This window comes from Schistocerca gregaria, chromosome 7 (genome assembly GCF_023897955.1).
Source record: "Schistocerca gregaria isolate iqSchGreg1 chromosome 7, iqSchGreg1.2, whole genome shotgun sequence".
NCBI lineage: Eukaryota > Metazoa > Arthropoda > Insecta > Orthoptera > Acrididae > Schistocerca > Schistocerca gregaria.
Genome location: NC_064926.1, coordinates 108,676,102 through 108,701,196, shown reverse-complemented (window position 1 = coordinate 108,701,196; position 25,095 = coordinate 108,676,102). Strand labels below are relative to the sequence as shown.

The 25,095-nt window shown below is 50.6% G+C and overlaps 13 non-coding genes across 13 annotated transcripts; all 13 read left to right on the top strand.

Annotated features, from left to right (window-relative positions):
• The first annotated feature begins 1,344 nt into the window (after window positions 1-1,344).
• Trnal-uaa (transfer RNA leucine (anticodon UAA)) lies at window positions 1,345-1,428 on the top strand. Its single transcript has one exon. It is a non-coding gene; the product is annotated as a tRNA-Leu (tRNA).
• A 1,766-nt stretch (window positions 1,429-3,194) lies between these two features.
• Window positions 3,195-3,278, top strand: Trnal-uaa (transfer RNA leucine (anticodon UAA)). Its single transcript has one exon. It is a non-coding gene; the product is annotated as a tRNA-Leu (tRNA).
• A 1,766-nt stretch (window positions 3,279-5,044) lies between these two features.
• Trnal-uaa (transfer RNA leucine (anticodon UAA)) lies at window positions 5,045-5,128 on the top strand. Its single transcript has one exon. It is a non-coding gene; the product is annotated as a tRNA-Leu (tRNA).
• Window positions 5,129-6,894: 1,766 nt separating this feature from the next.
• On the top strand, window positions 6,895-6,978 carry Trnal-uaa (transfer RNA leucine (anticodon UAA)). Its single transcript has one exon. It is a non-coding gene; the product is annotated as a tRNA-Leu (tRNA).
• Window positions 6,979-8,734: 1,756 nt separating this feature from the next.
• Trnal-uaa (transfer RNA leucine (anticodon UAA)) lies at window positions 8,735-8,818 on the top strand. The gene has a single exon. It is a non-coding gene; the product is annotated as a tRNA-Leu (tRNA).
• Window positions 8,819-10,584: 1,766 nt separating this feature from the next.
• On the top strand, window positions 10,585-10,668 carry Trnal-uaa (transfer RNA leucine (anticodon UAA)). The gene has a single exon. It is a non-coding gene; the product is annotated as a tRNA-Leu (tRNA).
• Window positions 10,669-12,434: 1,766 nt separating this feature from the next.
• Window positions 12,435-12,518, top strand: Trnal-uaa (transfer RNA leucine (anticodon UAA)). The gene has a single exon. It is a non-coding gene; the product is annotated as a tRNA-Leu (tRNA).
• Window positions 12,519-14,284: 1,766 nt separating this feature from the next.
• Trnal-uaa (transfer RNA leucine (anticodon UAA)) lies at window positions 14,285-14,368 on the top strand. Its single transcript has one exon. It is a non-coding gene; the product is annotated as a tRNA-Leu (tRNA).
• A 1,766-nt stretch (window positions 14,369-16,134) lies between these two features.
• Window positions 16,135-16,218, top strand: Trnal-uaa (transfer RNA leucine (anticodon UAA)). The gene has a single exon. It is a non-coding gene; the product is annotated as a tRNA-Leu (tRNA).
• Window positions 16,219-17,984: 1,766 nt separating this feature from the next.
• Window positions 17,985-18,068, top strand: Trnal-uaa (transfer RNA leucine (anticodon UAA)). Its single transcript has one exon. It is a non-coding gene; the product is annotated as a tRNA-Leu (tRNA).
• Window positions 18,069-19,834: 1,766 nt separating this feature from the next.
• Window positions 19,835-19,918, top strand: Trnal-uaa (transfer RNA leucine (anticodon UAA)). The gene has a single exon. It is a non-coding gene; the product is annotated as a tRNA-Leu (tRNA).
• A 1,766-nt stretch (window positions 19,919-21,684) lies between these two features.
• Window positions 21,685-21,768, top strand: Trnal-uaa (transfer RNA leucine (anticodon UAA)). The gene has a single exon. It is a non-coding gene; the product is annotated as a tRNA-Leu (tRNA).
• A 1,766-nt stretch (window positions 21,769-23,534) lies between these two features.
• Window positions 23,535-23,618, top strand: Trnal-uaa (transfer RNA leucine (anticodon UAA)). The gene has a single exon. It is a non-coding gene; the product is annotated as a tRNA-Leu (tRNA).
• Window positions 23,619-25,095: the final 1,477 nt, after the last annotated feature.

Below are 25,095 nucleotides of genomic sequence, written 5' to 3'. Positions count from 1 at the left end.
CCAAGGGCTATTCCATTTTGTTTCCCTAAAAGGCAAATCCCAAGTGATCTGTACAAGGACTAAGGCGTCTGCCCGTCTGGCGACGTTCTCGCCAACTTGTATGCCACGCCAAAGACACGGGTCCATGCCCGATCACCGAAATTCGACAGCGTTGGGCGTGGTTAGTACTCAGGTGGGTGACCACCTAGGAAGTCCGCGAGCTATTGGTTTCTTCAGTTTTGCCTTTTTCCTTAGTTTTTGAGTCTGCTGCGCGGAAATCCTGCGGTCCAGCACGCTGACACCTCTCTTGCTTCTCGGTACGCACAGGGGCGAACCTGCGGCCACTGTCAAATGAAAGAGTCCGTTGTGTGTTTGTCGATTTGGCGTCTCCCAGTCGTTTCTAGCGCCAGTCCTCTACATATACGGCCATTTGCAAGCGTCAGCTTTCGCGTCAGCCGAGCAAAGTCGAGACAAGTCGACACATGAGGACACACGATGCTGTGAATCGTAATCCGCACTAGCCTTCGCGGAGCGAGACGAGGGGTGGAGGAAAACCATTCGTACCACAACTGTTCGGAAATTCGAAGATCAAGTAGCGTTGAACACACTCTCCTGAGTAAAGGAGACAACTTCTGTGTGGTGTCCGGGTTTCGAACCCGGATCAGCTACTTGGGAAGCAACCACGCTGACCGACACACCACCACTGCCTTCCGCTACAAGCTGTTTGCGCCGTGATGTGTCGCCTTCCCTCCTGGCGCCAGAGGACGAAGGCTATCTCGCTGTAGGCGCTCAACGCCGAGTGGAAGGCGAGCACATCTGAACCCGTTTTCCTGGTGCTGCTAGGGCGATATACTGTGACTAGGCGCAGAACTGACTTCCACTGAAGAAATCTGCCCTTTAATGCACATCAGGGCCAACACGAAATTTCTAATATGCAGTACTCACTGACGATCCAAAGACGTTTCAGTACGTATGCGTCGGTACCGCCGGGGCAGTGCCTAAGTATTGTAAAGTGAAGGTCGACAGTTCCATCCTCACACGAAGTATTTCATTGGCTTCCCACGAGTACGTAATGCACAGCGTGGCTGTTGCTAGGAAACGGCCTTAGATGCCGTTTGCTAATATCTGCTTTCTTTTGCGTCAATGTGGAAATTATCCTATTACTAAATACAGTTGTGCTAGTTACAGTTCAAACTGGATACGACGGAAGAGCGCGGGATGCGTTTCCTACGCCACATCTGACATTGCGCCTTAAATATTGTAAGACTGACATAATTCCGTCCTACCGAAAAAAGAAACAGATTTCGCAGTCAGGTTCTTGAGATAATGCTAGAGACGGAAGTCACTGGGGCTGTTGTCTCACACGTCAGATTGGCCGAGCGGTCTAAGGCGCCAGATTTAAGCTCTGGTTCCCGAAAGGGAGCGTGGGTTCGAACCCCACATCTGACAATGCATTTTAATCATTCAGAAACTAACCTACTCCATTCATGTTGTAGAACAAGTAAATTACGCAGAAACACGCCATGGAGGTTTTGCTAGGGAAGACAGTGACAGCAGTGCTGGCGTCTCACGTCCCATAGGCTGAGCAGTCGAAAAGAAATAGCGGAACATACTTTTCCTGTGTCGAGTTTTACCTCTTCTCACGGACGTTTCCGTGGTCGTTGTGTTGTGGCTCTGGGCTCGAAGCGACAGGCGAAAATGAGTCAACAGTGACACGTAAGTGTTTCAATGAATGGCAGGGCCTTAATAAAGATAGATGAAACGGCGGTTGGGGTAGTGGAGTCCTGAAGCGGCCGTATTGCGCGGGCAATAAGCTCACCAAGTTAGAGTGTTATTATGCTAATAACGAGGGGGCTGTGGGTTCGATCCCACCAAGGGCTATTCCATTTTGTTTCCCTAAAAGGCAAATCCCAAGTGATCTGTACAAGGACTAAGGCGTCTGCCCGTCTGGCGACGTTCTCGCCAACTTGTATGCCACGCCAAAGACACGGGTCCATGCCCGATCACCGAAATTCGACAGCGTTGGGCGTGGTTAGTACTCAGGTGGGTGACCACCTAGGAAGTCCGCGAGCTATTGGTTTCTTCAGTTTTGCCTTTTTCCTTAGTTTTTGAGTCTGCTGCGCGGAAATCCTGCGGTCCAGCACGCTGACACCTCTCTTGCTTCTCGGTACGCACAGGGGCGAACCTGCGGCCACTGTCAAATGAAAGAGTCCGTTGTGTGTTTGTCGATTTGGCGTCTCCCAGTCGTTTCTAGCGCCAGTCCTCTACATATACGGCCATTTGCAAGCGTCAGCTTTCGCGTCAGCCGAGCAAAGTCGAGACAAGTCGACACATGAGGACACACGATGCTGTGAATCGTAATCCGCACTAGCCTTCGCGGAGCGAGACGAGGGGTGGAGGAAAACCATTCGTACCACAACTGTTCGGAAATTCGAAGATCAAGTAGCGTTGAACACACTCTCCTGAGTAAAGGAGACAACTTCTGTGTGGTGTCCGGGTTTCGAACCCGGATCAGCTACTTGGGAAGCAACCACGCTGACCGACACACCACCACTGCCTTCCGCTACAAGCTGTTTGCGCCGTGATGTGTCGCCTTCCCTCCTGGCGCCAGAGGACGAAGGCTATCTCGCTGTAGGCGCTCAACGCCGAGTGGAAGGCGAGCACATCTGAACCCGTTTTCCTGGTGCTGCTAGGGCGATATACTGTGACTAGGCGCAGAACTGACTTCCACTGAAGAAATCTGCCCTTTAATGCACATCAGGGCCAACACGAAATTTCTAATATGCAGTACTCACTGACGATCCAAAGACGTTTCAGTACGTATGCGTCGGTACCGCCGGGGCAGTGCCTAAGTATTGTAAAGTGAAGGTCGACAGTTCCATCCTCACACGAAGTATTTCATTGGCTTCCCACGAGTACGTAATGCACAGCGTGGCTGTTGCTAGGAAACGGCCTTAGATGCCGTTTGCTAATATCTGCTTTCTTTTGCGTCAATGTGGAAATTATCCTATTACTAAATACAGTTGTGCTAGTTACAGTTCAAACTGGATACGACGGAAGAGCGCGGGATGCGTTTCCTACGCCACATCTGACATTGCGCCTTAAATATTGTAAGACTGACATAATTCCGTCCTACCGAAAAAAGAAACAGATTTCGCAGTCAGGTTCTTGAGATAATGCTAGAGACGGAAGTCACTGGGGCTGTTGTCTCACACGTCAGATTGGCCGAGCGGTCTAAGGCGCCAGATTTAAGCTCTGGTTCCCGAAAGGGAGCGTGGGTTCGAACCCCACATCTGACAATGCATTTTAATCATTCAGAAACTAACCTACTCCATTCATGTTGTAGAACAAGTAAATTACGCAGAAACACGCCATGGAGGTTTTGCTAGGGAAGACAGTGACAGCAGTGCTGGCGTCTCACGTCCCATAGGCTGAGCAGTCGAAAAGAATTAGCGGAACATACTTTTCCTGTGTCGAGTTTTACCTCTTCTCACGGACGTTTCCGTGGTCGTTGTGTTGTGGCTCTGGGCTCGAAGCGACAGGCGAAAATGAGTCAACAGTGACACGTAAGTGTTTCAATGAATGGCAGGGCCTTAATAAAGATAGATGAAACGGCGGTTGGGGTAGTGGAGTCCTGAAGCGGCCGTATTGCGCGGGCAATAAGCTCACCAAGTTAGAGTGTTATTATGCTAATAACGAGGGGGCTGTGGGTTCGATCCCACCAAGGGCTATTCCATTTTGTTTCCCTAAAAGGCAAATCCCAAGTGATCTGTACAAGGACTAAGGCGTCTGCCCGTCTGGCGACGTTCTCGCCAACTTGTATGCCACGCCAAAGACACGGGTCCATGCCCGATCACCGAAATTCGACAGCGTTGGGCGTGGTTAGTACTCAGGTGGGTGACCACCTAGGAAGTCCGCGAGCTATTGGTTTCTTCAGTTTTGCCTTTTTCCTTAGTTTTTGAGTCTGCTGCGCGGAAATCCTGCGGTCCAGCACGCTGACACCTCTCTTGCTTCTCGGTACGCACAGGGGCGAACCTGTGGCCACTGTCAAATGAAAGAGTCCGTTGTGTGTTTGTCGATTTGGCGTCTCCCAGTCGTTTCTAGCGCCAGTCCTCTACATATACGGCCATTTGCAAGCGTCAGCTTTCGCGTCAGCCGAGCAAAGTCGAGACAAGTCGACACATGAGGACACACGATGCTGTGAATCGTAATCCGCACTAGCCTTCGCGGAGCGAGACGAGGGGTGGAGGAAAACCATTCGTACCACAACTGTTCGGAAATTCGAAGATCAAGTAGCGTTGAACACACTCTCCTGAGTAAAGGAGACAACTTCTGTGTGGTGTCCGGGTTTCGAACCCGGATCAGCTACTTGGGAAGCAACCACGCTGACCGACACACCACCACTGCCTTCCGCTACAAGCTGTTTGCGCCGTGATGTGTCGCCTTCCCTCCTGGCGCCAGAGGACGAAGGCTATCTCGCTGTAGGCGCTCAACGCCGAGTGGAAGGCGAGCACATCTGAACCCGTTTTCCTGGTGCTGCTAGGGCGATATACTGTGACTAGGCGCAGAACTGACTTCCACTGAAGAAATCTGCCCTTTAATGCACATCAGGGCCAACACGAAATTTCTAATATGCAGTACTCACTGACGATCCAAAGACGTTTCAGTACGTATGCGTCGGTACCGCCGGGGCAGTGCCTAAGTATTGTAAAGTGAAGGTCGACAGTTCCATCCTCACACGAAGTATTTCATTGGCTTCCCACGAGTACGTAATGCACAGCGTGGCTGTTGCTAGGAAACGGCCTTAGATGCCGTTTGCTAATATCTGCTTTCTTTTGCGTCAATGTGGAAATTATCCTATTACTAAATACAGTTGTGCTAGTTACAGTTCAAACTGGATACGACGGAAGAGCGCGGGATGCGTTTCCTACGCCACATCTGACATTGCGCCTTAAATATTGTAAGACTGACATAATTCCGTCCTACCGAAAAAAGAAACAGATTTCGCAGTCAGGTTCTTGAGATAATGCTAGAGACGGAAGTCACTGGGGCTGTTGTCTCACACGTCAGATTGGCCGAGCGGTCTAAGGCGCCAGATTTAAGCTCTGGTTCCCGAAAGGGAGCGTGGGTTCGAACCCCACATCTGACAATGCATTTTAATCATTCAGAAACTAACCTACTCCATTCATGTTGTAGAACAAGTAAATTACGCAGAAACACGCCATGGAGGTTTTGCTAGGGAAGACAGTGACAGCAGTGCTGGCGTCTCACGTCCCATAGGCTGAGCAGTCGAAAAGAAATAGCGGAACATACTTTTCCTGTGTCGAGTTTTACCTCTTCTCACGGACGTTTCCGTGGTCGTTGTGTTGTGGCTCTGGGCTCGAAGCGACAGGCGAAAATGAGTCAACAGTGACACGTAAGTGTTTCAATGAATGGCAGGGCCTTAATAAAGATAGATGAAACGGCGGTTGGGGTAGTGGAGTCCTGAAGCGGCCGTATTGCGCGGGCAATAAGCTCACCAAGTTAGAGTGTTATTATGCTAATAACGAGGGGGCTGTGGGTTCGATCCCACCAAGGGCTATTCCATTTTGTTTCCCTAAAAGGCAAATCCCAAGTGATCTGTACAAGGACTAAGGCGTCTGCCCGTCTGGCGACGTTCTCGCCAACTTGTATGCCACGCCAAAGACACGGGTCCATGCCCGATCACCGAAATTCGACAGCGTTGGGCGTGGTTAGTACTCAGGTGGGTGACCACCTAGGAAGTCCGCGAGCTATTGGTTTCTTCAGTTTTGCCTTTTTCCTTAGTTTTTGAGTCTGCTGCGCGGAAATCCTGCGGTCCAGCACGCTGACACCTCTCTTGCTTCTCGGTACGCACAGGGGCGAACCTGCGGCCACTGTCAAATGAAAGAGTCCGTTGTGTGTTTGTCGATTTGGCGTCTCCCAGTCGTTTCTAGCGCCAGTCCTCTACATATACGGCCATTTGCAAGCGTCAGCTTTCGCGTCAGCCGAGCAAAGTCGAGACAAGTCGACACATGAGGACACACGATGCTGTGAATCGTAATCCGCACTAGCCTTCGCGGAGCGAGACGAGGGGTGGAGGAAAACCATTCGTACCACAACTGTTCGGAAATTCGATGATCAAGTAGCGTTGAACACACTCTCCTGAGTAAAGGAGACAACTTCTGTGTGGTGTCCGGGTTTCGAACCCGGATCAGCTACTTGGGAAGCAACTACGCTGACTGACACACCACCACTGCCTTCCGCTACAAGCTGTTTGCGCCGTGATGTGTCGCCTTCCCTCCTGGCGCCAGAGGACGAAGGCTATCTCGCTGTAGGCGCTCAACGCCGAGTGGAAGGCGAGCACATCTGAACCCGTTTTCCTGGTACTGCTAGGGCGATATACTGTGACTAGGCGCAGAACTGACTTCCACTGAAGAAATCTGCCCTTTAATGCACATCAGGGCCAACACGAAATTTCTAATATGCAGTACTCACTGACGATCCAAAGACGTTTCAGTACGTATGCGTCGGTACCGCCGGGGCAGTGCCTAAGTATTGTAAAGTGAAGGTCGACAGTTCCATCCTCACACGAAGTATTTCATTGGCTTCCCACGAGTACGTAATGCACAGCGTGGCTGTTGCTAGGAAACGGCCTTAGATGCCGTTTGCTAATATCTGCTTTCTTTTGCGTCAATGTGGAAATTATCCTATTACTAAATACAGTTGTGCTAGTTACAGTTCAAACTGGATACGACGGAAGAGCGCGGGATGCGTTTCCTACGCCACATCTGACATTGCGCCTTAAATATTGTAAGACTGACATAATTCCGTCCTACCGAAAAAAGAAACAGATTTCGCAGTCAGGTTCTTGAGGTAATGCTAGAGACGGAAGTCACTGGGGCTGTTGTCTCACACGTCAGATTGGCCGAGCGGTCTAAGGCGCCAGATTTAAGCTCTGGTTCCCGAAAGGGAGCGTCGGTTCGAACCCCACATCTGACAATGCATTTTAATCATTCAGAAACTAACCTACTCCATTCATGTTGTAGAACAAGTAAATTACGCAGAAACACGCCATGGAGGTTTTGCTAGGGAAGACAGTGACAGCAGTGCTGGCGTCTCACGTCCCATAGGCTGAGCAGTCGAAAAGAAATAGCGGAACATACTTTTCCTGTGTCGAGTTTTACCTCTTCTCACGGACGTTTCCGTGGTCGTTGTGTTGTGGCTCTGGGCTCGAAGCGACAGGCGAAAATGAGTCAACAGTGACACGTAAGTGTTTCAATGAATGGCAGGGCCTTAATAAAGATAGATGAAACGGCGGTTGGGGTAGTGGAGTCCTGAAGCGGCCGTATTGCGCGGGCAATAAACTCACCAAGTTAGAGTGTTATTATGCTAATAACGAGGGGGCTGTGGGTTCGATCCCACCAAGGGCTATTCCATTTTGTTTCCCTAAAAGGCAAATCCCAAGTGATCTGTACAAGGACTAAGGCGTCCGCCCGTCTGGCGACGTTCTCGCCAACTTGTATGCCACGCCAAAGACACGGGTCCATGCCCGATCACCGAAATTCGACAGCGTTGGGCGTGGTTAGTACTCAGGTGGGTGACCACCTAGGAAGTCCGCGAGCTATTGGTTTCTTCAGTTTTGCCTTTTTCCTTAGTTTTTGAGTCTGCTGCGCGGAAATCCTGCGGTCCAGCACGCTGACACCTCTCTTGCTTCTCGGTACGCACAGGGGCGAACCTGCGGCCACTGTCAAATGAAAGAGTCCGTTGTGTGTTTGTCGATTTGGCGTCTCCCAGTCGTTTCTAGCGCCAGTCCTCTACATATACGGCCATTTGCAAGCGTCAGCTTTCGCGTCAGCCGAGCAAAGTCGAGACAAGTCGACACACGATGCTGTGAATCGTAATCCGCACTAGCCTTCGCGGAGCGAGACGAGGGGTGGAGGAAAACCATTCGTACCACAACTGTTCGGAAATTCGAAGATCAAGTAGCGTTGAACACACTCTCCTGAGTAAAGGAGACAACTTCTGTGTGGTGTCCGGGTTTCGAACCCGGATCAGCTACTTGGGAAGCAACTACGCTGACCGACACACCACCACTGCCTTCCGCTACAAGCTGTTTGCGCCGTGATGTGTCGCCTTCCCTCCTGGCGCCAGAGGACGAAGGCTATCTCGCTGTAGGCGCTCAACGCCGAGTGGAAGGCGAGCACATCTGAACCCGTTTTCCTGGTGCTGCTAGGGCGATATACTGTGACTAGGCGCAGAACTGACTTCCACTGAAGAAATCTGCCCTTTAATGCACATCAGGGCCAACACGAAATTTCTAATATGCAGTACTCACTGACGATCCAAAGACGTTTCAGTACGTATGCGTCGGTACCGCCGGGGCAGTGCCTAAGTATTGTAAAGTGAAGGTCGACAGTTCCATCCTCACACGAAGTATTTCATTGGCTTCCCACGAGTACGTAATGCACAGCGTGGCTGTTGCTAGGAAACGGCCTTAGATGCCGTTTGCTAATATCTGCTTTCTTTTGCGTCAATGTGGAAATTATCCTATTACTAAATACAGTTGTGCTAGTTACAGTTCAAACTGGATACGACGGAAGAGCGCGGGATGCGTTTCCTACGCCACATCTGACATTGCGCCTTAAATATTGTAAGACTGACATAATTCCGTCCTACCGAAAAAAGAAACAGATTTCGCAGTCAGGTTCTTGAGGTAATGCTAGAGACGGAAGTCACTGGGGCTGTTGTCTCACACGTCAGATTGGCCGAGCGGTCTAAGGCGCCAGATTTAAGCTCTGGTTCCCGAAAGGGAGCGTGGGTTCGAACCCCATATCTGACAATGCATTTTAATCATTCAGAAACTAACCTACTCCATTCATGTTGTAGAACAAGTAAATTACGCAGAAACACGCCATGGAGGTTTTGCTAGGGAAGACAGTGACAGCAGTGCTGGCGTCTCACGTCCCATAGGCTGAGCAGTCGAAAAGAAATAGCGGAACATACTTTTCCTGTGTCGAGTTTTACCTCTTCTCACGGACGTTTCCGTGGTCGTTGTGTTGTGGCTCTGGGCTCGAAGCGACAGGCGAAAATGAGTCAACAGTGACACGTAAGTGTTTCAATGAATGGCAGGGCCTTAATAAAGATAGATGAAACGGCGGTTGGGGTAGTGGAGTCCTGAAGCGGCCGTATTGCGCGGGCAATAAGCTCACCAAGTTAGAGTGTTATTATGCTAATAACGAGGGGGCTGTGGGTTCGATCCCACCAAGGGCTATTCCATTTTGTTTCCCTAAAAGGCAAATCCCAAGTGATCTGTACAAGGACTAAGGCGTCTGCCCGTCTGGCGACGTTCTCGCCAACTTGTATGCCACGCCAAAGACACGGGTCCATGCCCGATCACCGAAATTCGACAGCGTTGGGCGTGGTTAGTACTCAGGTGGGTGACCACCTAGGAAGTCCGCGAGCTATTGGTTTCTTCAGTTTTGCCTTTTTCCTTAGTTTTTGAGTCTGCTGCGCGGAAATCCTGCGGTCCAGCACGCTGACACCTCTCTTGCTTCTCGGTACGCACAGGGGCGAACCTGCGGCCACTGTCAAATGAAAGAGTCCGTTGTGTGTTTGTCGATTTGGCGTCTCCCAGTCGTTTCTAGCGCCAGTCCTCTACATATACGGCCATTTGCAAGCGTCAGCTTTCGCGTCAGCCGAGCAAAGACGAGACAAGTCGACACATGAGGACACACGATGCTGTGAATCGTAATCCGCACTAGCCTTCGCGGAGCGAGACGAGGGGTGGAGGAAAACCATTCGTACCACAACTGTTCGGAAATTCGAAGATCAAGTAGCGTTGAACACACTCTCCTGAGTAAAGGAGACAACTTCTGTGTGGTGTCCGGGTTTCGAACCCGGATCAGCTACTTGGGAAGCAACCACGCTGACCGACACACCACCACTGCCTTCCGCTACAAGCTGTTTGCGCCGTGATGTGTCGCCTTCCCTCCTGGCGCCAGAGGACGAAGGCTATCTCGCTGTAGGCGCTCAACGCCGAGTGGAAGGCGAGCACATCTGAACCCGTTTTCCTGGTGCTGCTAGGGCGATATACTGTGACTAGGCGCAGAACTGACTTCCACTGAAGAAATCTGCCCTTTAATGCACATCAGGGCCAACACGAAATTTCTAATATGCAGTACTCACTGACGATCCAAAGACGTTTCAGTGCGTATGCGTCGGTACCGCCGGGGCAGTGCCTAAGTATTGTAAAGTGAAGGTCGACAGTTCCATCCTCACACGAAGTATTTCATTGGCTTCCCACGAGTACGTAATGCACAGCGTGGCTGTTGCTAGGAAACGGCCTTAGATGCCGTTTGCTAATATCTGCTTTCTTTTGCGTCAATGTGGAAATTATCCTATTACTAAATACAGTTGTGCTAGTTACAGTTCAAACTGGATACGACGGAAGAGCGCGGGATGCGTTTCCTACGCCACATCTGACATTGCGCCTTAAATATTGTAAGACTGACATAATTCCGTCCTACCGAAAAAAGAAACAGATTTCGCAGTCAGGTTCTTGAGATAATGCTAGAGACGGAAGTCACTGGGGCTGTTGTCTCACACGTCAGATTGGCCGAGCGGTCTAAGGCGCCAGATTTAAGCTCTGGTTCCCGAAAGGGAGCGTGGGTTCGAACCCCACATCTGACAATGCATTTTAATCATTCAGAAACTAACCTACTCCATTCATGTTGTAGAACAAGTAAATTACGCAGAAACACGCCATGGAGGTTTTGCTAGGGAAGACAGTGACAGCAGTGCTGGCGTCTCACGTCCCATAGGCTGAGCAGTCGAAAAGAAATAGCGGAACATACTTTTCCTGTGTCGAGTTTTACCTCTTCTCACGGACGTTTCCGTGGTCGTTGTGTTGTGGCTCTGGGCTCGAAGCGACAGGCGAAAATGAGTCAACAGTGACACGTAAGTGTTTCAATGAATGGCAGGGCCTTAATAAAGATAGATGAAACGGCGGTTGGGGTAGTGGAGTCCTGAAGCGGCCGTATTGCGCGGGCAATAAGCTCACCAAGTTAGAGTGTTATTATGCTAATAACGAGGGGGCTGTGGGTTCGATCCCACCAAGGGCTATTCCATTTTGTTTCCCTAAAAGGCAAATCCCAAGTGATCTGTACAAGGACTAAGGCGTCTGCCCGTCTGGCGACGTTCTCGCCAACTTGTATGCCACGCCAAAGACACGGGTCCATGCCCGATCACCGAAATTCGACAGCGTTGGGCGTGGTTAGTACTCAGGTGGGTGACCACCTAGGAAGTCCGCGAGCTATTGGTTTCTTCAGTTTTGCCTTTTTCCTTAGTTTTTGAGTCTGCTGCGCGGAAATCCTGCGGTCCAGCACGCTGACACCTCTCTTGCTTCTCGGTACGCACAGGGGCGAACCTGCGGCCACTGTCAAATGAAAGAGTCCGTTGTGTGTTTGTCGATTTGGCGTCTCCCAGTCGTTTCTAGCGCCAGTCCTCTACATATACGGCCATTTGCAAGCGTCAGCTTTCGCGTCAGCCGAGCAAAGTCGAGACAAGTCGACACATGAAGACACACGATGCTGTGAATCGTAATCCGCACTAGCCTTCGCGGAGCGAGACGAGGGGTGGAGGAAAACCATTCGTACCACAACTGTTCGGAAATTCGAAGATCAAGTAGCGTTGAACACACTCTCCTGAGTAAAGGAGACAACTTCTGTGTGGTGTCCGGGTTTCGAACCCGGATCAGCTACTTGGGAAGCAACCACGCTGACCGACACACCACCACTGCCTTCCGCTACAAGCTGTTTGCGCCGTGATGTGTCGCCTTCCCTCCTGGCGCCAGAGGACGAAGGCTATCTCGCTGTAGGCGCTCAACGCCGAGTGGAAGGCGAGCACATCTGAACCCGTTTTCCTGGTGCTGCTAGGGCGATATACTGTGACTAGGCGCAGAACTGACTTCCACTGAAGAAATCTGCCCTTTAATGCACATCAGGGCCAACACGAAATTTCTAATATGCAGTACTCACTGACGATCCAAAGACGTTTCAGTACGTATGCGTCGGTACCGCCGGGGCAGTGCCTAAGTATTGTAAAGTGAAGGTCGACAGTTCCATCCTCACACGAAGTATTTCATTGGCTTCCCACGAGTACGTAATGCACAGCGTGGCTGTTGCTAGGAAACGGCCTTAGATGCCGTTTGCTAATATCTGCTTTCTTTTGCGTCAATGTGGAAATTATCCTATTACTAAATACAGTTGTGCTAGTTACAGTTCAAACTGGATACGACGGAAGAGCGCGGGATGCGTTTCCTACGCCACATCTGACATTGCGCCTTAAATATTGTAAGACTGACATAATTCCGTCCTACCGAAAAAAGAAACAGATTTCGCAGTCAGGTTCTTGAGATAATGCTAGAGACGGAAGTCACTGGGGCTGTTGTCTCACACGTCAGATTGGCCGAGCGGTCTAAGGCGCCAGATTTAAGCTCTGGTTCCCGAAAGGGAGCGTGGGTTCGAACCCCACATCTGACAATGCATTTTAATCATTCAGAAACTAACCTACTCCATTCATGTTGTAGAACAAGTAAATTACGCAGAAACACGCCATGGAGGTTTTGCTAGGGAAGACAGTGACAGCAGTGCTGGCGTCTCACGTCCCATAGGCTGAGCAGTCGAAAAGAAATAGCGGAACATACTTTTCCTGTGTCGAGTTTTACCTCTTCTCACGGACGTTTCCGTGGTCGTTGTGTTGTGGCTCTGGGCTCGAAGCGACAGGCGAAAATGAGTCAACAGTGACACGTAAGTGTTTCAATGAATGGCAGGGCCTTAATAAAGATAGATGAAACGGCGGTTGGGGTAGTGGAGTCCTGAAGCGGCCGTATTGCGCGGGCAATAAGCTCACCAAGTTAGAGTGTTATTATGCTAATAACGAGGGGGCTGTGGGTTCGATCCCACCAAGGGCTATTCCATTTTGTTTCCCTAAAAGGCAAATCCCAAGTGATCTGTACAAGGACTAAGGCGTCTGCCCGTCTGGCGACGTTCTCGCCAACTTGTATGCCACGCCAAAGACACGGGTCCATGCCCGATCACCGAAATTCGACAGCGTTGGGCGTGGTTAGTACTCAGGTGGGTGACCACCTAGGAAGTCCGCGAGCTATTGGTTTCTTCAGTTTTGCCTTTTTCCTTTGTTTTTGAGTCTGCTGCGCGGAAATCCTGCGGTCCAGCACGCTGACACCTCTCTTGCTTCTCGGTACGCACAGGGGCGAACCTGCGGCCACTGTCAAATGAAAGAGTCCGTTGTGTGTTTGTCGATTTGGCGTCTCCCAGTCGTTTCTAGCGCCAGTCCTCTACATATACGGCCATTTGCAAGCGTCAGCTTTCGCGTCAGCCGAGCAAAGTCGAGACAAGTCGACACATGAGGACACACGATGCTGTGAATCGTAATCCGCACTAGCCTTCGCGGAGCGAGACGAGGGGTGGAGGAAAACCATTCGTACCACAACTGTTCGGAAATTCGAAGATCAAGTAGCGTTGAACACACTCTCCTGAGTAAAGGAGACAACTTCTGTGTGGTGTCCGGGTTTCGAACCCGGATCAGCTACTTGGGAAGCAACCACGCTGACCGACACACCACCACTGCCTTCCGCTACAAGCTGTTTGCGCCGTGATGTGTCGCCTTCCCTCCTGGCGCCAGAGGACGAAGGCTATCTCGCTGTAGGCGCTCAACGCCGAGTGGAAGGCGAGCACATCTGAACCCGTTTTCCTGGTGCTGCTAGGGCGATATACTGTGACTAGGCGCAGAACTGACTTCCACTGAAGAAATCTGCCCTTTAATGCACATCAGGGCCAACACGAAATTTCTAATATGCAGTACTCACTGACGATCCAAAGACGTTTCAGTACGTATGCGTCGGTACCGCCGGGGCAGTGCCTAAGTATTGTAAAGTGAAGGTCGACAGTTCCATCCTCACACGAAGTATTTCATTGGCTTCCCACGAGTACGTAATGCACAGCGTGGCTGTTGCTAGGAAACGGCCTTAGATGCCGTTTGCTAATATCTGCTTTCTTTTGCGTCAATGTGGAAATTATCCTATTACTAAATACAGTTGTGCTAGTTACAGTTCAAACTGGATACGACGGAAGAGCGCGGGATGCGTTTCCTACGCCACATCTGACATTGCGCCTTAAATATTGTAAGACTGACATAATTCCGTCCTACCGAAAAAAGAAACAGATTTCGCAGTCAGGTTCTTGAGATAATGCTAGAGACGGAAGTCACTGGGGCTGTTGTCTCACACGTCAGATTGGCCGAGCGGTCTAAGGCGCCAGATTTAAGCTCTGGTTCCCGAAAGGGAGCGTGGGTTCGAACCCCACATCTGACAATGCATTTTAATCATTCAGAAACTAACCTACTCCATTCATGTTGTAGAACAAGTAAATTACGCAGAAACACGCCATGGAGGTTTTGCTAGGGAAGACAGTGACAGCAGTGCTGGCGTCTCACGTCCCATAGGCTGAGCAGTCGAAAAGAAATAGCGGAACATACTTTTCCTGTGTCGAGTTTTACCTCTTCTCACGGACGTTTCCGTGGTCGTTGTGTTGTGGCTCTGGGCTCGAAGCGACAGGCGAAAATGAGTCAACAGTGACACGTAAGTGTTTCAATGAATGGCAGGGCCTTAATAAAGATAGATGAAACGGCGGTTGGGGTAGTGGAGTCCTGAAGCGGCCGTATTGCGCGGGCAATAAGCTCACCAAGTTAGAGTGTTATTATGCTAATAACGAGGGGGCTGTGGGTTCGATCCCACCAAGGGCTATTCCATTTTGTTTCCCTAAAAGGCAAATCCCAAGTGATCTGTACAAGGACTAAGGCGTCTGCCCGTCTGGCGACGTTCTCGCCAACTTGTATGCCACGCCAAAGACACGGGTCCATGCCCGATCACCGAAATTCGACAGCGTTTGGCGTGGTTAGTACTCAGGTGGGTGACCACCTAGGAAGTCCGCGAGCTATTGGTTTCTTCAGTTTTGCCTTTTTCCTTAGTTTTTGAGTCTGCTGCGCGGAAATCCTGCGGTCCAGCACGCTGACACCTCTCTTGCTTCTCGGTACGCACAGGGGCGAACCTGCGGCCACTGTCAAATGAAAGAGTCCGTTGTGTGTTTGTCGATTTGGCGTCTCCCAGTCGTTTCTAGCGCCAGTCCTCTACATATACGGCCATTTGCAAGCGTCAGCTTTCGCGTCAGCCGAGCAAAGACGAGACAAGTCGACACATGAGGACACACGATGCTGTGAATCGTAATCCGCACTAGCCTTCGCGGAGCGAGACGAGGGGTGGAGGAAAACCATTCGTACCACAACTGTTCGGAAATTCGAAGATCAAGTAGCGTTGAACACACTCTCCTGAGTAAAGGAGACAACTTCTGTGTGGTGTCCGGGTTTCGAACCCGGATCAGCTACTTGGGAAGCAACCACGCTGACCGACACACCACCACTGCCTTCCGCTACAAGCTGTTTGCGCCGTGATGTGTCGCCTTCCCTCCTGGCGCCAGAGGACGAAGGCTATCTCGCTGTAGGCGCTCAACGCCGAGTGGAAGGCGAGCACATCTGAACCCGTTTTCCTGGTGCTGCTAGGGCGATATACTGTGACTAGGCGCAGAACTGACTTCCACTGAAGAAATCTGCCCTTTAATGCACATCAGGGCCAACACGAAATTTCTAATATGCAGTACTCACTGACGATCCAAAGACGTTTCAGTGCGTATGCGTCGGTACCGCCGGGGCAGTGCCTAAGTATTGTAAAGTGAAGGTCGACAGTTCCATCCTCACACGAAGTATTTCATTGGCTTCCCACGAGTACGTAATGCACAGCGTGGCTGTTGCTAGGAAACGGCCTTAGATGCCGTTTGCTAATATCTGCTTTCTTTTGCGTCAATGTGGAAATTATCCTATTACTAAATACAGTTGTGCTAGTTACAGTTCAAACTGGATACGACGGAAGAGCGCGGGATGCGTTTCCTACGCCACATCTGACATTGCGCCTTAAATATTGTAAGACTGACATAATTCCGTCCTACCGAAAAAAGAAACAGATTTCGCAGTCAGGTTCTTGAGATAATGCTAGAGACGGAAGTCACTGGGGCTGTTGTCTCACACGTCAGATTGGCCGAGCGGTCTAAGGCGCCAGATTTAAGCTCTGGTTCCCGAAAGGGAGCGTGGGTTCGAACCCCACATCTGACAATGCATTTTAATCATTCAGAAACTAACCTACTCCATTCATGTTGTAGAACAAGTAAATTACGCAGAAACACGCCATGGAGGTTTTGCTAGGGAAGACAGTGACAGCAGTGCTGGCGTCTCACGTCCCATAGGCTGAGCAGTCGAAAAGAAATAGCGGAACATACTTTTCCTGTGTCGAGTTTTACCTCTTCTCACGGACGTTTCCGTGGTCGTTGTGTTGTGGCTCTGGGCTCGAAGCGACAGGCGAAAATGAGTCAACAGTGACACGTAAGTGTTTCAATGAATGGCAGGGCCTTAATAAAGATAGATGAAACGGCGGTTGGGGTAGTGGAGTCCTGAAGCGGCCGTATTGCGCGGGCAATAAGCTCACCAAGTTAGAGTGTTATTATGCTAATAACGAGGGGGCTGTGGGTTCGATCCCACCAAGGGCTATTCCATTTTGTTTCCCTAAAAGGCAAATCCCAAGTGATCTGTACAAGGACTAAGGCGTCTGCCCGTCTGGCGACGTTCTCGCCAACTTGTATGCCACGCCAAAGACACGGGTCCATGCCCGATCACCGAAATTCGACAGCGTTGGGCGTGGTTAGTACTCAGGTGGGTGACCACCTAGGAAGTCCGCGAGCTATTGGTTTCTTCAGTTTTGCCTTTTTCCTTAGTTTTTGAGTCTGCTGCGCGGAAATCCTGCGGTCCAGCACGCTGACACCTCTCTTGCTTCTCGGTACGCACAGGGGCGAACCTGCGGCCACTGTCAAATGAAAGAGTCCGTTGTGTGTTTGTCGATTTGGCGTCTCCCAGTCGTTTCTAGCGCCAGTCCTCTACATATACGGCCATTTGCAAGCGTCAGCTTTCGCGTCAGCCGAGCAAAGACGAGACAAGTCGACACATGAGGACACACGATGCTGTGAATCGTAATCCGCACTAGCCTTCGCGGAGCGAGACGAGGGGTGGAGGAAAACCATTCGTACCACAACTGTTCGGAAATTCGAAGATCAAGTAGCGTTGAACACACTCTCCTGAGTAAAGGAGACAACTTCTGTGTGGTGTCCGGGTTTCGAACCCGGATCAGCTACTTGGGAAGCAACCACGCTGACCGACACACCACCACTGCCTTCCGCTACAAGCTGTTTGCGCCGTGATGTGTCGCCTTCCCTCCTGGCGCCAGAGGACGAAGGCTATCTCGCTGTAGGCGCTCAACGCCGAGTGGAAGGCGAGCACATCTGAACCCGTTTTCCTGGTGCTGCTAGGGCGATATACTGTGACTAGGCGCAGAACTGACTTCCACTGAAGAAATCTGCCCTTTAATGCACATCAGGGCCAACACGAAATTTCTAATATGCAGTACTCACTGACGATCCAAAGACGTTTCAGTGCGTATGCGTCGGTACCGCCGGGGCAGTGCCTAAGTATTGTAAAGTGAAGGTCGACAGTTCCATCCTCACACGAAGTATTTCATTGGCTTCCCACGAGTACGTAATGCACAGCGTGGCTGTTGCTAGGAAACGGCCTTAGATGCCGTTTGCTAATATCTGCTTTCTTTTGCGTCAATGTGGAAATTATCCTATTACTAAATACAGTTGTGCTAGTTACAGTTCAAACTGGATACGACGGAAGAGCGCGGGATGCGTTTCCTACGCCACATCTGACATTGCGCCTTAAATATTGTAAGACTGACATAATTCCGTCCTACCGAAAAAAGAAACAGATTTCGCAGTCAGGTTCTTGAGATAATGCTAGAGACGGAAGTCACTGGGGCTGTTGTCTCACACGTCAGATTGGCCGAGCGGTCTAAGGCGCCAGATTTAAGCTCTGGTTCCCGAAAGGGAGCGTGGGTTCGAACCCCACATCTGACAATGCATTTTAATCATTCAGAAACTAACCTACTCCATTCATGTTGTAGAACAAGTAAATTACGCAGAAACACGCCATGGAGGTTTTGCTAGGGAAGACAGTGACAGCAGTGCTGGCGTCTCACGTCCCATAGGCTGAGCAGTCGAAAAGAAATAGCGGAACATACTTTTCCTGTGTCGAGTTTTACCTCTTCTCACGGACGTTTCCGTGGTCGTTGTGTTGTGGCTCTGGGCTCGAAGCGACAGGCGAAAATGAGTCAACAGTGACACGTAAGTGTTTCAATGAATGGCAGGGCCTTAATAAAGATAGATGAAACGGCGGTTGGGGTAGTGGAGTCCTGAAGCGGCCGTATTGCGCGGGCAATAAGCTCACCAAGTTAGAGTGTTATTATGCTAATAACGAGGGGGCTGTGGGTTCGATCCCACCAAGGGCTATTCCATTTTGTTTCCCTAAAAGGCAAATCCCAAGTGATCTGTACAAGGACTAAGGCGTCTGCCCGTCTGGCGACGTTCTCGCCAACTTGTATGCCACGCCAAAGACACGGGTCCATGCCCGATCACCGAAATTCGACAGCGTTGGGCGTGGTTAGTACTCAGGTGGGTGACCACCTAGGAAGTCCGCGAGCTATTGGTTTCTTCAGTTTTGCCTTTTTCCTTTGTTTTTGAGTCTGCTGCGCGGAAATCCTGCGGTCCAGCACGCTGACACCTCTCTTGCTTCTCGGTACGCACAGGGGCGAACCTGCGGCCACTGTCAAATGAAAGAGTCCGTTGTGTGTTTGTCGATTTGGCGTCTCCCAGTCGTTTCTAGCGCCAGTCCTCTACATATACGGCCATTTGCAAGCGTCAGCTTTCGCGTCAGCCGAGCAAAGTCGAGACAAGTCGACACATGAAGACACACGATGCTGTGAATCGTAATCCGCACTAGCCTTCGCGGAGCGAGACGAGGGGTGGAGGAAAACCATTCGTACCACAACTGTTCGGAAATTCGAAGATCAAGTAGCGTTGAACACACTCTCCTGAGTAAAGGAGACAACTTCTGTGTGGTGTCCGGGTTTCGAACCCGGATCAGCTACTTGGGAAGCAACCACGCTGACCGACACACCACCACTGCCTTCCGCTACAAGCTGTTTGCGCCGTGATGTGTCGCCTTCCCTCCTGGCGCCAGAGGACGAAGGCTATCTCGCTGTAGGCGCTCAACGCCGAGTGGAAGGCGAGCACATCTGAACCCGTTTTCCTGGTGCTGCTAGGGCGATATACTGTGACTAGGCGCAGAACTGACTTCCACTGAAGAAATCTGCCCTTTAATGCACATCAGGGCCAACACGAAATTTCTAATATGCAGTACTCACTGACGATCCAAAGACGTTTCAGTACGTATGCGTCGGTACCGCCGGGGCAGTGCCTAAGTATTGTAAAGTGAAGGTCGACAGTTCCATCCTCACACGAAGTATTTCATTGGCTTCCCACGAGTACGTAATGCACAGCGTGGCTGTTGCTAGGAAACGGCCTTAGATGCCGTTTGCTAATATCTGCTTTCTTTTGCGTCAATGTGGAAATTATCCTATTACTAAATACAGTTGTGCTAGTTACAGTTCAAACTGGATACGACGGAAGAGCGCGGGATGCGTTTCCTACGCCACATCTGACATTGCGCCTTAAATATTGTAAGACTGACATAATTCCGTCCTACCGAAAAAAGAAACAGATTTCGCAGTCAGGTTCTTGAGATAATGCTAGAGACGGAAGTCACTGGGGCTGTTGTCTCACACGTCAGATTGGCCGAGCGGTCTAAGGCGCCAGATTTAAGCTCTGGTTCCCGAAAGGGAGCGTGGGTTCGAACCCCACATCTGACAATGCATTTTAATCATTCAGAAACTAACCTACTCCATTCATGTTGTAGAACAAGTAAATTACGCAGAAACACGCCATGGAGGTTTTGCTAGGGAAGACAGTGACAGCAGTGCTGGCGTCTCACGTCCCATAGGCTGAGCAGTCGAAAAGAAATAGCGGAACATACTTTTCCTGTGTCGAGTTTTACCTCTTCTCACGGACGTTTCCGTGGTCGTTGTGTTGTGGCTCTGGGCTCGAAGCGACAGGCGAAAATGAGTCAACAGTGACACGTAAGTGTTTCAATGAATGGCAGGGCCTTAATAAAGATAGATGAAACGGCGGTTGGGGTAGTGGAGTCCTGAAGCGGCCGTATTGCGCGGGCAATAAGCTCACCAAGTTAGAGTGTTATTATGCTAATAACGAGGGGGCTGTGGGTTCGATCCCACCAAGGGCTATTCCATTTTGTTTCCCTAAAAGGCAAATCCCAAGTGATCTGTACAAGGACTAAGGCGTCTGCCCGTCTGGCGACGTTCTCGCCAACTTGTATGCCACGCCAAAGACACGGGTCCATGCCCGATCACCGAAATTCGACAGCGTTGGGCGTGGTTAGTACTCAGGTGGGTGACCACCTAGGAAGTCCGCGAGCTATTGGTTTCTTCAGTTTTGCCTTTTTCCTTTGTTTTTGAGTCTGCTGCGCGGAAATCCTGCGGTCCAGCACGCTGACACCTCTCTTGCTTCTCGGTACGCACAGGGGCGAACCTGCGGCCACTGTCAAATGAAAGAGTCCGTTGTGTGTTTGTCGATTTGGCGTCTCCCAGTCGTTTCTAGCGCCAGTCCTCTACATATACGGCCATTTGCAAGCGTCAGCTTTCGCGTCAGCCGAGCAAAGTCGAGACAAGTCGACACATGAGGACACACGATGCTGTGAATCGTAATCCGCACTAGCCTTCGCGGAGCGAGACGAGGGGTGGAGGAAAACCATTCGTACCACAACTGTTCGGAAATTCGAAGATCAAGTAGCGTTGAACACACTCTCCTGAGTAAAGGAGACAACTTCTGTGTGGTGTCCGGGTTTCGAACCCGGATCAGCTACTTGGGAAGCAACCACGCTGACCGACACACCACCACTGCCTTCCGCTACAAGCTGTTTGCGCCGTGATGTGTCGCCTTCCCTCCTGGCGCCAGAGGACGAAGGCTATCTCGCTGTAGGCGCTCAACGCCGAGTGGAAGGCGAGCACATCTGAACCCGTTTTCCTGGTGCTGCTAGGGCGATATACTGTGACTAGGCGCAGAACTGACTTCCACTGAAGAAATCTGCCCTTTAATGCACATCAGGGCCAACACGAAATTTCTAATATGCAGTACTCACTGACGATCCAAAGACGTTTCAGTACGTATGCGTCGGTACCGCCGGGGCAGTGCCTAAGTATTGTAAAGTGAAGGTCGACAGTTCCATCCTCACACGAAGTATTTCATTGGCTTCCCACGAGTACGTAATGCACAGCGTGGCTGTTGCTAGGAAACGGCCTTAGATGCCGTTTGCTAATATCTGCTTTCTTTTGCGTCAATGTGGAAATTATCCTATTACTAAATACAGTTGTGCTAGTTACAGTTCAAACTGGATACGACGGAAGAGCGCGGGATGCGTTTCCTACGCCACATCTGACATTGCGCCTTAAATATTGTAAGACTGACATAATTCCGTCCTACCGAAAAAAGAAACAGATTTCGCAGTCAGGTTCTTGAGATAATGCTAGAGACGGAAGTCACTGGGGCTGTTGTCTCACACGTCAGATTGGCCGAGCGGTCTAAGGCGCCAGATTTAAGCTCTGGTTCCCGAAAGGGAGCGTGGGTTCGAACCCCACATCTGACAATGCATTTTAATCATTCAGAAACTAACCTACTCCATTCATGTTGTAGAACAAGTAAATTACGCAGAAACACGCCATGGAGGTTTTGCTAGGGAAGACAGTGACAGCAGTGCTGGCGTCTCACGTCCCATAGGCTGAGCAGTCGAAAAGAAATAGCGGAACATACTTTTCCTGTGTCGAGTTTTACCTCTTCTCACGGACGTTTCCGTGGTCGTTGTGTTGTGGCTCTGGGCTCGAAGCGACAGGCGAAAATGAGTCAACAGTGACACGTAAGTGTTTCAATGAATGGCAGGGCCTTAATAAAGATAGATGAAACGGCGGTTGGGGTAGTGGAGTCCTGAAGCGGCCGTATTGCGCGGGCAATAAGCTCACCAAGTTAGAGTGTTATTATGCTAATAACGAGGGGGCTGTGGGTTCGATCCCACCAAGGGCTATTCCATTTTGTTTCCCTAAAAGGCAAATCCCAAGTGATCTGTACAAGGACTAAGGCGTCTGCCCGTCTGGCGACGTTCTCGCCAACTTGTATGCCACGCCAAAGACACGGGTCCATGCCCGATCACCGAAATTCGACAGCGTTGGGCGTGGTTAGTACTCAGGTGGGTGACCACCTAGGAAGTCCGCGAGCTATTGGTTTCTTCAGTTTTGCCTTTTTCCTTAGTTTTTGAGTCTGCTGCGCGGAAATCCTGCGGTCCAGCACGCTGACACCTCTCTTGCTTCTCGGTACGCACAGGGGCGAACCTGCGGCCACTGTCAAATGAAAGAGTCCGTTGTGTGTTTGTCGATTTGGCGTCTCCCAGTCGTTTCTAGCGCCAGTCCTCTACATATACGGCCATTTGCAAGCGTCAGCTTTCGCGTCAGCCGAGCAAAGTCGAGACAAGTCGACACATGAGGACACACGATGCTGTGAATCGTAATCCGCACTAGCCTTCGCGGAGCGAGACGAGGGGTGGAGGAAAACCATTCGTACCACAACTGTTCGGAAATTCGAAGATCAAGTAGCGTTGAACACACTCTCCTGAGTAAAGGAGACAACTTCTGTGTGGTGTCCGGGTTTCGAACCCGGATCAGCTACTTGGGAAGCAACCACGCTGACCGACACACCACCACTGCCTTCCGCTACAAGCTGTTTGCGCCGTGATGTGTCGCCTTCCCTCCTGGCGCCAGAGGACGAAGGCTATCTCGCTGTAGGCGCTCAACGCCGAGTGGAAGGCGAGCACATCTGAACCCGTTTTCCTGGTGCTGCTAGGGCGATATACTGTGACTAGGCGCAGAACTGACTTCCACTGAAGAAATCTGCCCTTTAATGCACATCAGGGCCAACACGAAATTTCTAATATGCAGTACTCACTGACGATCCAAAGACGTTTCAGTGCGTATGCGTCGGTACCGCCGGGGCAGTGCCTAAGTATTGTAAAGTGAAGGTCGACAGTTCCATCCTCACACGAAGTATTTCATTGGCTTCCCACGAGTACGTAATGCACAGCGTGGCTGTTGCTAGGAAACGGCCTTAGATGCCGTTTGCTAATATCTGCTTTCTTTTGCGTCAATGTGGAAATTATCCTATTACTAAATACAGTTGTGCTAGTTACAGTTCAAACTGGATACGACGGAAGAGCGCGGGATGCGTTTCCTACGCCACATCTGACATTGCGCCTTAAATATTGTAAGACTGACATAATTCCGTCCTACCGAAAAAAGAAACAGATTTCGCAGTCAGGTTCTTGAGATAATGCTAGAGACGGAAGTCACTGGGGCTGTTGTCTCACACGTCAGATTGGCCGAGCGGTCTAAGGCGCCAGATTTAAGCTCTGGTTCCCGAAAGGGAGCGTGGGTTCGAACCCCACATCTGACAATGCATTTTAATCATTCAGAAACTAACCTACTCCATTCATGTTGTAGAACAAGTAAATTACGCAGAAACACGCCATGGAGGTTTTGCTAGGGAAGACAGTGACAGCAGTGCTGGCGTCTCACGTCCCATAGGCTGAGCAGTCGAAAAGAAATAGCGGAACATACTTTTCCTGTGTCGAGTTTTACCTCTTCTCACGGACGTTTCCGTGGTCGTTGTGTTGTGGCTCTGGGCTCGAAGCGACAGGCGAAAATGAGTCAACAGTGACACGTAAGTGTTTCAATGAATGGCAGGGCCTTAATAAAGATAGATGAAACGGCGGTTGGGGTAGTGGAGTCCTGAAGCGGCCGTATTGCGCGGGCAATAAGCTCACCAAGTTAGAGTGTTATTATGCTAATAACGAGGGGGCTGTGGGTTCGATCCCACCAAGGGCTATTCCATTTTGTTTCCCTAAAAGGCAAATCCCAAGTGATCTGTACAAGGACTAAGGCGTCTGCCCGTCTGGCGACGTTCTCGCCAACTTGTATGCCACGCCAAAGACACGGGTCCATGCCCGATCACCGAAATTCGACAGCGTTGGGCGTGGTTAGTACTCAGGTGGGTGACCACCTAGGAAGTCCGCGAGCTATTGGTTTCTTCAGTTTTGCCTTTTTCCTTAGTTTTTGAGTCTGCTGCGCGGAAATCCTGCGGTCCAGCACGCTGACACCTCTCTTGCTTCTCGGTACGCACAGGGGCGAACCTGCGGCCACTGTCAAATGAAAGAGTCCGTTGTGTGTTTGTCGATTTGGCGTCTCCCAGTCGTTTCTAGCGCCAGTCCTCTACATATACGGCCATTTGCAAGCGTCAGCTTTCGCGTCAGCCGAGCAAAGTCGAGACAAGTCGACACATGAGGACACACGATGCTGTGAATCGTAATCCGCACTAGCCTTCGCGGAGCGAGACGAGGGGTGGAGGAAAACCATTCGTACCACAACTGTTCGGAAATTCGAAGATCAAGTAGCGTTGAACACACTCTCCTGAGTAAAGGAGACAACTTCTGTGTGGTGTCCGGGTTTCGAACCCGGATCAGCTACTTGGGAAGCAACCACGCTGACCGACACACCACCACTGCCTTCCGCTACAAGCTGTTTGCGCCGTGATGTGTCGCCTTCCCTCCTGGCGCCAGAGGACGAAGGCTATCTCGCTGTAGGCGCTCAACGCCGAGTGGAAGGCGAGCACATCTGAACCCGTTTTCCTGGTGCTGCTAGGGCGATATACTGTGACTAGGCGCAGAACTGACTTCCACTGAAGAAATCTGCCCTTTAATGCACATCAGGGCCAACACGAAATTTCTAATATGCAGTACTCACTGACGATCCAAAGACGTTTCAGTGCGTATGCGTCGGTACCGCCGGGGCAGTGCCTAAGTATTGTAAAGTGAAGGTCGACAGTTCCATCCTCACACGAAGTATTTCATTGGCTTCCCACGAGTACGTAATGC